General features: G+C 43.8%; 1 protein-coding gene across 1 annotated transcript in view; it reads right to left on the bottom strand.

Moving 5' to 3' along the window:
- The window catches only part of ITGA8 (integrin subunit alpha 8), a 180,110-nt gene that overhangs the window by 147,177 nt on the left and 19,911 nt on the right, over window positions 1-13,022 (bottom strand). The window lies entirely within an intron of this gene.

The following is a 13,022-nucleotide window of genomic DNA, read 5'->3' as shown; positions in this document are numbered from 1 at the left end:
CAACTAGGTGGATCACAGGGCCACTGATTAATGACATGGCCGGGGGACCAGGGACTTACAATTTTATTTGCTTATCTCTAATTGTAATAGATTTTTAAACATGATGTAGGGGAAGAGACCCTGATTCAAGAAATGTAACACTTAATTTACTACATGCTCAAATTTTAATTAAAAATAGTGTTTTCTCTGCTGCAGATCTAGCAGTTCTCTGAATACTAGGTTCATTATAACCACGCCCATACCACTCATTGGCTGCTTTATGTGTACACTGTGCAAAACTACCAATCAGTGTTGGGGGCGTGTCTGGACTACCTGGCAGCAGGTTTACTAGTCCTCTACTGATAATCTCCTGCTTATAAAAGTGATTTTATAAAAACTACACTAAGGAGCCCACTAAGTGATACATCGCTGTATTCAGGGTCTCAGCCCCTACATTACGCCACTCTCAGATTAAGTGGCAAAAACCTGGTGACAAATTCCCTTTAAGAAGCGTTCAAAGTATGTTTTCTGTTGAATTTCAGCTATATGTTCCTAGAAAGCTCCAGATAATGTACCCCGCACACTACTGAGGCTAAAAGAGTGTCTCGTGAAGCTGCTATATATCTTATATCTTTTTACCTTTTCATCCTCTGTACTATACCATAAAGAGGCGCCATTATTTTTTGACGATGGCAGCCTACGAATGCTACTGTATGCTTAAACGGATTCATCTCTTGGAGGCATCTGTCACAGGTATATTTCAGGAAAGCCTCCCAACTTATACCATTGATGAACCTACAGTAGTGTGAGAGCTCAATATACTCATCCCGAAAGTTGGTGGATGCTTGGAGCAGTTTTATTAATAAAGTTGCCCACAATGGGCAAACTCTGTAGATGAGCTTGAGATCGTCTGCATTTCATGGTCCACGTACAGACCACAATGTCCATACCGGCCATGGATCTCCTAAAGAGCATCATATAAGGCCATAAATCGGTTAGTTTGGATGAGCGGACCCATTGGTGGTGCGGAAATCGTGGTCCGTCCACAGACCATGAAATGCAGATATGTGAACTGGAGCAAGTTCAGAGAAGAGCTACCAGGATGGTGAGCAGACTGCAAAGTATGTCCTACGAGGAACGGTTAGAGGATTTGGGAATGTTTAGCTTGCAAAAAAGAAGGCTAAGAGGAGACTTAATATCTGATGGGATGTCACAGTGTAGAGGGATCATCATTATTCTCATTTGCACATGGAAACACAAGAAGCAATGGAATGAAACTGAAAGGGAGAAGATACAGATTAGATATGAAAAAAATTTGACAGTGAGGGTGATCAATGAGTAGAACAGGCTGCCACGGGAAGTGGTGAGTTCTCCTTCAATGGAAGTCATCAAACAGAGGCTGGAGATGGTTTAATGAGTCCTGCATTGAGCAGGGGGTTGGACACGATGACCCAGGAGGGCCCTTCCAACTTTAACATTCTAGGATTCTATGAAGTAGACCTCAACCTATAAACTGTGGATTTGACCTGCCGGTCTAATTTCGGAGGTTTTTCTTTACTTTTTGGAACACTTCAAAGATGTAATCTTAGCCACCATAGAAAACCTTAGCACCTGTGCTAGAACACATACCTCTGTGCCTAAGTAGGGATATCCTGAGAGCTCGACCTCTCGACTCTCTATTAATAGAAGATCTCAGCTAAAAAGATCAGAATAAAGTTTTTTTTTAAACGGTTCCCGACCACGTATGGGAACAATTTCCACACATCTGCAAATTTAAAGATTTTCTTATAGTCCGTTTAGATGTGCTCAGACTTGCTGTCCCCGATCCCATCATTCAAACCATATTCAATCCACTTTAACATATGTTTCCGCTTTGAAACCAAAAACCCTCTTACATTTAACTTGTCATTTTTACCTCTGAAGCTTTACACTTGCTCATCCCCCATCGGTCAAACCGTGGATGGCTCTAACTATCGACTATAGAAATGAATTCGAGGGGTTTTCCATGTTACGAAATCTCGTTCTTGGTTTCATAAGTCATCAATATACTTCATGCACTTTATTTACTTCTAAAGAATGAAAACCGATCCTGACTGTAAAGTATCATCCACCAACGTGATCGTCATGTAATCAGCACAGATGTTCATCCTTTACAAGTAACCAAGAAAGCTTCCATTCTGCAAGCACCAACATTCATCCCCATGAGTATCAGAAACACAAATAGGAGAGAATGTTTCCTTTATTTTCAGAAACTGGGAAAACCCTCAAAAACGGAAAGTGTCATAAAATAACGAATTGATTACATCAGGTTTCTATGTTAAATGTAATTTTTGTAAAACTTGATAAATCTTTTTTTCTTATCAAAATCTTACAATGTTCAGGCCAAATACTAGACTCATATTTCCTGTACTGCACGGAAGACTATTCAGCAGTGAAATCATCAACACACTGTATTTAAATGAGAGATGACTACTCTATACTGCATGTAACATTCACAATAGGTAGTGTCGTAGCTCACCTCCTCTCCCTCCTGTACAATGACATCATCTATATACAGTATATAACACAGGATCCACCATTCACCATAGGTGATGTCACAGCTCACCTCCTCCTCCTGTACAATGACTGATAACACCTCTATATACAGTATATAACACAGGATCCACCATTCACAATAGGTGATGCCACAGCTCACCTCCTCCTCTAGTACAATGACTAATAACATCTCTATATACAGTGGATAACACAGGTTCCACCATTCACAATATGTGATGTCACAGCTCACCTCCTCCTCCTGTACAATGACTGATAACATCTCTATATACGGTAAATAACACAGGATCCACCATTCACAATAGGCGATGTCACAGCTCACCTCCTCCTCCTGTACAATGACATCATCTATATACAGTATATAACACAGGATCCACCATTCACCATAGGAGATGTCACAGCTCACCTCCTCCTCCTCCTGTACAATGACTGATAACACCTCTATATACAGTAGATAACACAAGATCCACCATTTACAATAGGTGATGTCACAGCTCACCTCCTCCTCCTCCTGTACAATGACTGATAACACCTCTATATACAGTAGATAACACAAGATCCACCATTTACAATAGGTGATGTCACAGCTCACCTCCTCCTCCTCCTGTACAATGACTGATAACACATCTATATACAGTAGATAACACAGGAGCCACCATTCACAATAGTTGATGTCACAGCTCACCTCCTCCTCCTGTACAATGACTGATAACATCTCTATATACAGCAGATAACACAGGATCCACCATTCACAATAGGTGATGTCACAGCTCACCTCCTCCTCCTGTACAATGACTGATAACACCTCTATATACAGTAGATAACACAGGATCCACCATTCACAATAGGTGATGTCACAGCTCACCTCCTCCTCCTGTACAATGACTGATAACACCTCTATATACAGTAGATAACACAGGATCCACCATTCACAATAGGTGATGTCGCAGCTCACCTCCTCCTCCTGTACAATGACTGATAACACCTCTATATACAGTATATAACACAGGATCCACCATTCACCATAGGAGATGTCACAGCTCACCTCCTTCTCCTGTACAATGACTGATAACACCTCTATATACAGCAGATAACACAGGATCCACCATTCACAATAGGTGATGTCACAGCTCACCTCCTCCTCCTGTACAATGACTGATAACATCTCTATGTGCGGTAGATAACACAGGATCCACCATTCACAATAAGCGATGTCACAGCTCACCTCCTCCTCCTGTATAATGACTGATAACACATCTGTATACAGTAGATAACACAGGAGCCACCATTCACAATAGGTGATGTCACAGCTCACCTCCTCCTGTACAATGACTGATAACACCTCTATATACAGTAGATAACACAGGATCCACCATTCACAATAGATGGTGTCACAGCTCACCTCCTCCTCCTGTATAATGACTGATAACTCCTCTATATACAGTAGATAACACTGGAGCCACCATTCACAATAGGTGATGTCACAGCTCACCTCCTCCTCCTGTACAATGACTGATATACACCTCTATATACATGAGATAACACAGAATCCACCATTCACAATAGGTGATGTCACAACTCACCTTCTCCTTCTCATGTACATAAAACATCCTGTATGATTTTTACACTAGTCCATGACTTTCCATCAGGGAGCCTGAAAGTAGGTCAGAATCCACCCAGGAAGCCATAACTCATCTGATTACTCTCCTAACATATTATTTCACACTTTGACTGAAAAACCTCTGATCACCATATTAAAAACACCCACAACCCATAAATCTATGACTAGTAACTCAGATCACCGTGTTACATCCCCAGCACCTAGACCTCCAACAAATCTTCTGAATCAAACTTTGATCACTAGTTTATAGTCCCAGAACCCAATTGTCCAATGATTCTATGAAACTGAACTTTTGACACCATATAGCCGCAGTACCAGGACTGCACAGTACAAGTAAACAGTACAAAAGTTACACCACCATTTCATAGCTGCAGCACCTGGTCCCCTAATTCTACTGAACTAAACTTTAATCACCATATTACAGCCCCAGCACCCACAATATTACACAGCTTTATCTACCAACCCATTGAGGCTCTTCAACCAGTCAACGACCTTCAGCTCCATCCTCCCTCATCACATCCTCTCCTGGTCTTCTACCATGGAACTTATTGCCTTCAAAGATTGAATTAACTTCTATCATTCACAAAATGGGTTGTCCACACACCTAAGAAATGCCTTTAAGGTGGGTTTAAATACAAATATGTATACAACTTTTTTTCAACACTGGTCCCTGGGTCCACTTACTCCCTCTTTCGGCTTGCATTTGTGTATGAAGGGGGAGAGGCTCATTTCAATATCCAAGCTAGCTCCCAAAGCATAGACAGCGAAGGGGGCTGGCTTATGTCATGAAATAAGTCAGTTATGAATCATTTAAGAGAGCCAATTATTAGACAATGAGTGGGAAGGCTTGTTTTGAGTTAAACAGGTCAGTAAACGACCACTGACAGGCTTGTATACAGGGGTCATTGGGCTAACGTCCAGTCCCCTTCAAATAGCGGAAATTGTCATTTCTATATATTTAAAGTGTCCGTTGTTTTAATTTTATTTCATAAATTACCGGTAATAGTGCACATAAAGATAAGTAACTTTGTAATATATCTTGGAGAAATCTTCTTTCTCCTCCAGCATTGATCTGTCACGCTCAGTTCATGGATAAAATCTGTAAAATAATCTGTATTCAGTGAGGACGGATTTGCCAATAACTGAGATAAGAGATGACGGTTGGTGCTTATAACATTCTATGGAGGGGAAGGAGATAGAGGCATATACAGACATTCCACTGAAACGACATAGAACTTTATGAGCACCAACTGTAATCTCCCGTCTTAGCAATGGGAAAATCTGTATTCACTGAAGACAGATTTTACCCGTGAATTGAGAAGTTTTGACACTGAAGGATCAGTCCTGGAGAACAAAGGAGCGGATTTCACAAACAAGATATATGACAAAGTGATTTATGAAAAAAAATTTCTTTCAACAGATACTTTTCCAAACACATCAGACGGTATTATCATTCCAAGGAGAGCTGTGACACATAATTCTGTTTCCTATGACCCAGACACAATGTGCCCTAGTCCCAGGAATCTCTCGACTGTTCTTAATTTTCTGCTCTCATTGCATTACTAGAGTAATTTACTCTTCATGTGCAGCGGCACAGATCCTCGCTGGGTGAAGGGTCTGCGCAGCTTTAGACGCCGTTCACGTGTTCTGGACAATCTGTCACAGATCCAGAAAAAATACCACCCAAAACAGCCTATCCAAGACCCCATTACAGTCAGTAGGGTCTGGCGTGCATTGCTGGTGTCCGTCATGTGAAGGATCCAGAACTTCCATCATGATCTCAACAGTTTCATGTCTAACTGCGGTGCGAGAAACAATCGCTGCCCCACTTGTCATTTTCATGTAGGGAGAGCAGCGTGCAGCGGATTTTTTTTGTGGTCTGTGGGTGCGTTTGGTGCCAATAATTAGTGAAGACTTTGTGCACAATATGGAGAGTGACAAGCCAAGCCTGGCATGTCAGAGTGAGGAGACTTATAAGCCATGCATGCTCCTCCGGGAAATTAAATATGCAAATTTTCTCTTCAGACAGGAAGAGGGCTAGAACTCTTGCGCCACCTATTTTAAGCAGTGATCCTTATAAGTCTCCTCACTCTGACATGCCAGGCTTGGCTTGTCACTCTCCACAAGGAGAAACCCTTAGACTCCAGTCCAGAGCCTCTCACCCAGCCAAATCTGATCTTATAGTTTGCACTTATGAGGGGCAACACCCCGAAGCACCGTGTCTGCAAATTGAGATTCTGGTTTGGCATTTTTAAGTCATAGGACAAGGCTTGTTAAAGAGTCAATATTGACTAAAGTTCTAGTCCTCTTCCTCTCTGAAGAGATCATTTGCATATTTAATTTCCCAGAGGAGCATGCATGGCATATAAGTCTCCTCACTCTGACATGCCGGGCTTGGCTTGTCACTCTCCACAAGGAGAAATGTTACCCCCTGGATCCCTGCACAATACACAGACAAAATTCAGACAAAAATACAGACAAAAATCAGACAAAATGCAGAAGATGAGGATTGCTATCCCAGGGTGTGGTGTTGCCTGTCAACCGGACACCGTTGCCCATTCTGCCAACACTTTCCAAAAACTTCGGTTTGAGGTGTTAAAGCGTCCTCCCCACAGTCCTGATCTTGCCTCATCGGCTGATCATCAGTTTGTTCCCCTGAAAGAAGCCCTATGAGGACGAAGATTCACATCTCACGAAGAGGTGAAGACAGCGGTGCATTTGTAGCCCGCAGCTCGGCCAAACTATTTTTTAATGAAAGACTACAAAAGCCTGTCAGCATAGGGGGAAAAAGTGTATAAAAAATCAAGTAGATCATATTGAAAAATGATGTATTTGTATTTTCGGAACGTTGACTGCAAATCAATTCTACACCAGGGTATGCTACATATATATACAGTTACGGAAGAAAGTGTTGGCACCCTTGAAATTGTTCCAGAAAATGAAATATTTCTCCCAGAAAATAATTGCAATCACACAAAGATTGAATCAACTTGTCCCCTTTTTATCGGCTTTCAGGTGTGATTTTTCTATTGACCTCAGCTGTTACTTGCAACAGGTGAGTTTGAGCGAGCATCACATGCTTAAAACAAAGTTATTTACCCACAATTTTGTAAAGGTGCCAGTTTGGGGTGTTTTGTTTGAAATTATATCCAATATGCCTTTTTTGTGTTGTTCCAATACACACAAAAGGAAATAAACATGTGTGTAATTGTAATAATTTTCTGGGAAAAATACTTCATATTTCTGGTACAATTTCAAGGGCGCCGACACTTTCGGGCCATGACTTTATGTTTGAGACTGACACAAATTTCGGTTTGCTGCTTCCGTGTTTTTAGACGTTTTAGTCGGATGCTTCTGTGGTCACTGACGTACAGTTATCGTTATTTGAGAAGTTTCTAAACTTTTATTGACAAATGCATCAAATTTATGTAAATAATCAATATTTACAGTATTGATCCTTATTTTTCAAGACTTCTGCCCTTCCCTTGTCAGCTGGATCTCATCTTCTTGGCCCATTACTGACTGATGATGAGTTTGACCCATTTTTGTTAGTGCTTGGAGTGTTTCACTATTTCTGTTTTTGTTCTTCCACCATCCTGAGACCATTCATGTGTGGGGGCTTCTCATCCATTGAGGGGGCTCACTCACAATTCTGCCATGAATAAAGAATGGGATCTAACGATCCTCCAAGATCAACTTCTCCCAACGATCCAGGAGCGATTTGTTGATGTCAATGCTTTTTTTTCCAGCATGACGGAGATCATCATTTTCTATGTTCCTTAACTCAATTTGCAGCAAATAGCAAGGGGTTTCCCAGAATCAAAAAATCCCTTTCACCCCCCCCCCCCCAGGCCACAGTAAAACAAACCACTTTAATCCTCCTCCCCCCCGGATCCAGTGCTGAGTCTCCACTGCTGATCCCAGTGTGTGTTATTGTCGACAGCGCTGCAGGCAATCAGTGAGCTCATTGGCTCTGAGTAGCTTGTGCTGTTAACCCAGCAGAACCGCTGAGCTCACCGATTGTCTGCAGTGCTGTAAACATGATATCAGCGCTGCAGACAATAACAGACACTGGGAGCTGTGGAGGAGACTCAGCACTGGACCTGGGGAGGGTGAATGAAGGACAGTTTGTTTTGAAACAAGCTACAATAGAAGGACACGGGTTTTCAGAAACTGGAAAACTCCTTTTGTGGTTTCTTGATAGCAAAGCGATGAGGTCTATGTTGGTGCCATATCCTACATTAAAGCAAGATACAATGGAGTAATCTATCTCTGTGTAGCTATTTACCCTCACGCCGCGGAATAAATAGAGGAATGATCTGGAGACTCATGAAAGAGATCAGGATACGAGATACCGAGACGTTATTTAAACTCTGCTACACGAAAGAGCAAACTTCTCCCGGACGGCAGAAATCTCCACCGTCTGATAATAAATGTTAAATAATAATAATAAACCAATTATTAGCAGATCAGCTCCGTCCTGGAGAAGAAACCGTCTGCTGCACGCACTGAGTAATTACAGAGAAGTGTCTAAACACCAGAGGAAAAGGGAACAGTTTTTTGCTCATGTTATTCTGGCTGCTCCCCGGGAATATTCCTGTTTTCTTTTGTTTCTCTTTCCACAATTCCAGAAATATGGACCATTTTTAGTGCAAATTTATATATATATATATATATATATATATATATATATATACAGTACTGAGCAAAAGTTCGGACACATCTTCTCATTTAAAGATTTTTCTGTATTTTCATGACTATGAAAATTGTACATTCACACTGAAGGCATCAAAACTATAAATTAAAGGGAAACTGTCACCCCCAAAATGGAAGATGAGCTAGGCCTCTTTCACACTTCCGTCGGTACGGGTCCGTCGCAATGCGTCGGGCCGACGTACTGACGGACGTTGTGAAAGTTTTGCACGACGTTGGCAGAGGATGCAGTTTTTTGACGCATCCGCTGCCCATTCTACAGTCCGGGGAGGAGGGGGCGGAGTTTCGGCCGCGCATGCGCGGTCGAAAATGGCGGACGCGACGTACAAAAAAAGTTACATTGAACTTTTTTGGGGACGACGGCCTGCCAAAACACGATGGATCCGTCGCACGACGGATGCGACGTGTGGCAATCCGTGGGGATCTGTCGCTAATACAAGTTTATGGGCAAAAAACGCATCCTGCGAGCACATTTGCAGGATCCATTTTTTGCCCAATGACGGATTGCGACGGATTGCAAAAAACGGAAGTGTGAAAGAGGCCTAAGCCCACTGCCATCAGGGGGTTATCTACAGCATTCTGTAATGCTGTAGGTAAGCCCCCGATGTAACCTGCAAGATAAGAAAAAGAGGTTAGATTATACTCACCTGGACGGGCGGTCCAATCCGATGGGCGTCGCGGTCCGGGGCCTCCCATCTTCTTACGATGACGTCCTCTTCTTGTCTTCATGCTGCGGCTCCGGCGCAGGCGTACTTTATCTGTCCTGTTGAGGGCAGAGCAAAGTACTGCAGTGCACAGGCATCGGGAAAGGTCAGAGAGGCCCAGCGCCTGTGCACTGCAGTACTTTGCTCTGCCCTCAACAGGACAAAGTACGCCTGCGCCGGACCTGCAGAGTGAAGACAAGAAGAGGACGTCATCCTATGAAGATGGGAGGCCCCGGACCACGGCGCGCATCGGACCGGACCACACCTAGGTGAGTATAATCTAACCTCTTTTTCTCATCTTTCAGGATACATCGGAGGCTTATCTACAGCATTATAGACTGCTGTAGATAAGCCCCTGATGCCGGTGGGCTTAGCTCAACTTCCATTTTGAGGGTGACAGGTTTCCTTTAACACATGTGGAATTATATACTTAACAAAACAGTGTGAAACAACTGAAATTATGTCTTATATTCTAGGTTCTTCAAAGTAGCCACCTTTTGCTTTGATGACTGCTTTGCACACTCTTGGCATTCTCTTGATGAGCTTCAAGAGGTAGTCACCGGGAATGGTTTTTGTTGTGAATTCCGTTCTTGGGCTCCCTCCTGTGGTTTTGAGTGGTATGGCTGCTTCTTGGATTTAGCTTCAGCAGCAGTTTTCACTGATCATCTTTCTGGCTCGGCTATATTAGTCTGGCCTTTTCCCTCATTCAATGCCAGTTGTCATTGTTCCTGCCTGGAGTCTTTGCTCTTAGGATTTTCCTGACACTCTGACCAATTCAGCAAAAGTCCTTGCTTGTTCTTTTGCAGTTCTCTTGTTGTTGACTTGTGGTTCTCCACTTTCTATGTTTTGTTCATTTGTCCAGCTTATCAGTATGGATCTATTCAGCTAGGCTGGAAGCTCTGGGCAGCAGAGTTTGCCCTCCACACCTTTAGTCAGGTGTGGAGATTTTTGCATTTCTCTGCGGTGGACTTTTTCTAGTTTTTTATTACTGACCGCACAGCGCTCTGTCCTGTACTTTTTCCTATCTAGCTAGAAGTGGCCTCCTGTGCTAAATCTTGTTTCATACTACGTATGTCATTTCCTTCTCCTCTCACAGTCATTATTTGTGGGGGGCTAATCTATCCTTTGGGAATTTTCTCTGAGGCAAGATAGTTTTCCTGCTTCTATCTTTAGGGTTAGTTAGTTCTCCGGCTGTGACGAGATGCATAGGCAGTGTTAGGAGCATTCCACGGCTGCTTCTAGTGTTGTTTTGAGCTTAGGGACTGCGGTCAGTATAGTTGCCACCTGCTCAGAGCTACACGCATGTTGCTCCTTAATCAACAGACCATAACAGGTTTTCACTTCACAGGTGTGCCCTGTCATGTTTAATAAGTGGGATTTCTTGCCTTATAAATGGTGTTGGGACCATCAGTTGTGTTGTGCGGAAGTCTGGTGGATACACAGCTGATAGTCCTACTGAATAAACTGTAAGGCCGGGATCATACACAGCGAGATATGGCCGAGTTTCGCAGGTTAAAACCAAGCTCTGGCACCGGCACTCCAGAGCGGAGCGTGCGGCCGCCTAGCAATACATGGAGCCGCACGCTCCGCTCCGGAGTGCCGGTGCCAGAGCTTGGTTTTAACCTGCGAAACTCGGCCTTATCTCGCTGTAATGTGACTCCGGCCTTAGAATTTGTATTATGGCAAGAAAAAAGTAGCTAAGTAAAGAAAAACAAGTGGCGAACATTACTTTAAGTAATGAAGGTCAGTCAGTCTGAAAAATTGGGAAAACTTTGAAAGTGTCCCCAAGTGCAGTTGCAAAAACCCTCTCTTAGGTGTTGAGTTCTCACCGCTGCACAGGGGGAATCTCGAGCCACCTCCGCTGCGGTCTCCCATTCTTCTTCAGCCGCAGTGGAGTCTGCTCAGTGGAGACGTCGGTCCCAGCATCTGGCTCAGTCACATACTGTGCGCTTGGTTACTGCTGATTTTCCAGGCTTAGCCATTGTAACCAGCACTGTTCAGCGGCGAGCAGACGCTCCTGGGACTAAGTCCTGCTTTTACGCTACTGAACATGCCTAAGGGATGACCTCTCATTGAAGGTCGGGGGTCACATGCTCAGGTTTTGAAGCAGTTCCTATTGGACCACTAGGAAGGTCCTGGAGAGCTTTCTCTATAAAAGGTTTGCATGGCCGCACGGCCATGCGCTAGTATCAACATATGTCTATGAGCGTATGAGCTTAGCTACTTTGTGGTCTGTGTCAGCTTGTGCTCAGGGTTGGCTGTAAAGCCACTACAATTCCGGCACCTCTGGAGAGGAGTTTGTGTGTGTGAATTTAGGGCTGGCGTATAGCCACTAGAATTCCGGCACCTCCGGAGAGGAGTTGTTTGTGTGCTGTTGCTGACTGTATGACCACTGTATGCTACCTTCTCCATTAGTGAGCTGTGATCCTGTGTGAGGTTAACAGAGCACAGCCTTATCTCTAATCCCGGCGACTCAGTGAAGCAACAGAATTTGCTCCTATACAGACCAGGTGACGGAACCCGTGTCTATTCAGGCATAGTACTGCTATATAGTGCTGCCATTTACTAGCAGCAGGTTCAACTCCTGCACAGTGGACCCCAGGCTGCAAATGCACCTACATCATATCCATATTTACTTGGTGCGTTCCGCCAGCCCTAACACCCTCAAGTGCTACAAAGAAACTGGCTCACATGAGGATCGCCCCAGGAAAGGAAGACCAAGAGTCACCTCTGCTTCTGAGGATAAGTTTATCCGAGTCACCAGCCTCAGAAATCGCAGGTTAACAGCAGCTCACATTAGAGACCAGGTCAATGCTACACAGAGTTCTATCAGCAGACACATCTCTACAACAACTGTTAAGAGGAGACTTTGTGCAGCAGGCCTTCATGGTAAAATAGCTGCTAGGAAACCACAGCTAAGGACTTGCAACAAGCAGAAGAGACTTGTTTGGGCTAAAGAACAGAAGGAATGGACATTAGACCAGTGGAAATCTGTGCTTTGGTCTGATGAGTCCACATTTGAGATCTTTGGTTCCAACCACCGTGTCTTTGTGCGATGCAGAAAAGGTGAACGGATGGACTCTACATGCCTGGTTCCCACCGAAAAGCATGGAGGAGGAGGTGTGATGTGTGAGGGTGCTTTGCTGGTGTCACTGTTGGGGATTTATTCAAAATTGAAGGCATACTGAACCAGCATGGCTACCACAGCATCTTGCAGCGGCATGCTATTCCATCCGGTTTGCGTTTAATTGGACCATCATTTATTTTTCAACAGGACAATGACCCCAAACACACCTCCAGGCTGTGTTAGGGCTATTTGACCAAGAAGGAGAGTGATGTGGTGCTAAGCCAGATGACCTGGCCTCCACAGTCACCAGACCTGAACCCAATCGAGATGGTTTGGGGTGAGCTGGACCGCAGAGTGAAGGCAAAAGGACAAACAAGTGCTAAGC

The sequence above is a fragment of the Ranitomeya imitator genome, chromosome 6 (assembly GCF_032444005.1).
Source record: "Ranitomeya imitator isolate aRanImi1 chromosome 6, aRanImi1.pri, whole genome shotgun sequence".
NCBI lineage: Eukaryota > Metazoa > Chordata > Amphibia > Anura > Dendrobatidae > Ranitomeya > Ranitomeya imitator.
This window is presented reverse-complemented; position numbering and strand designations above follow the sequence as displayed.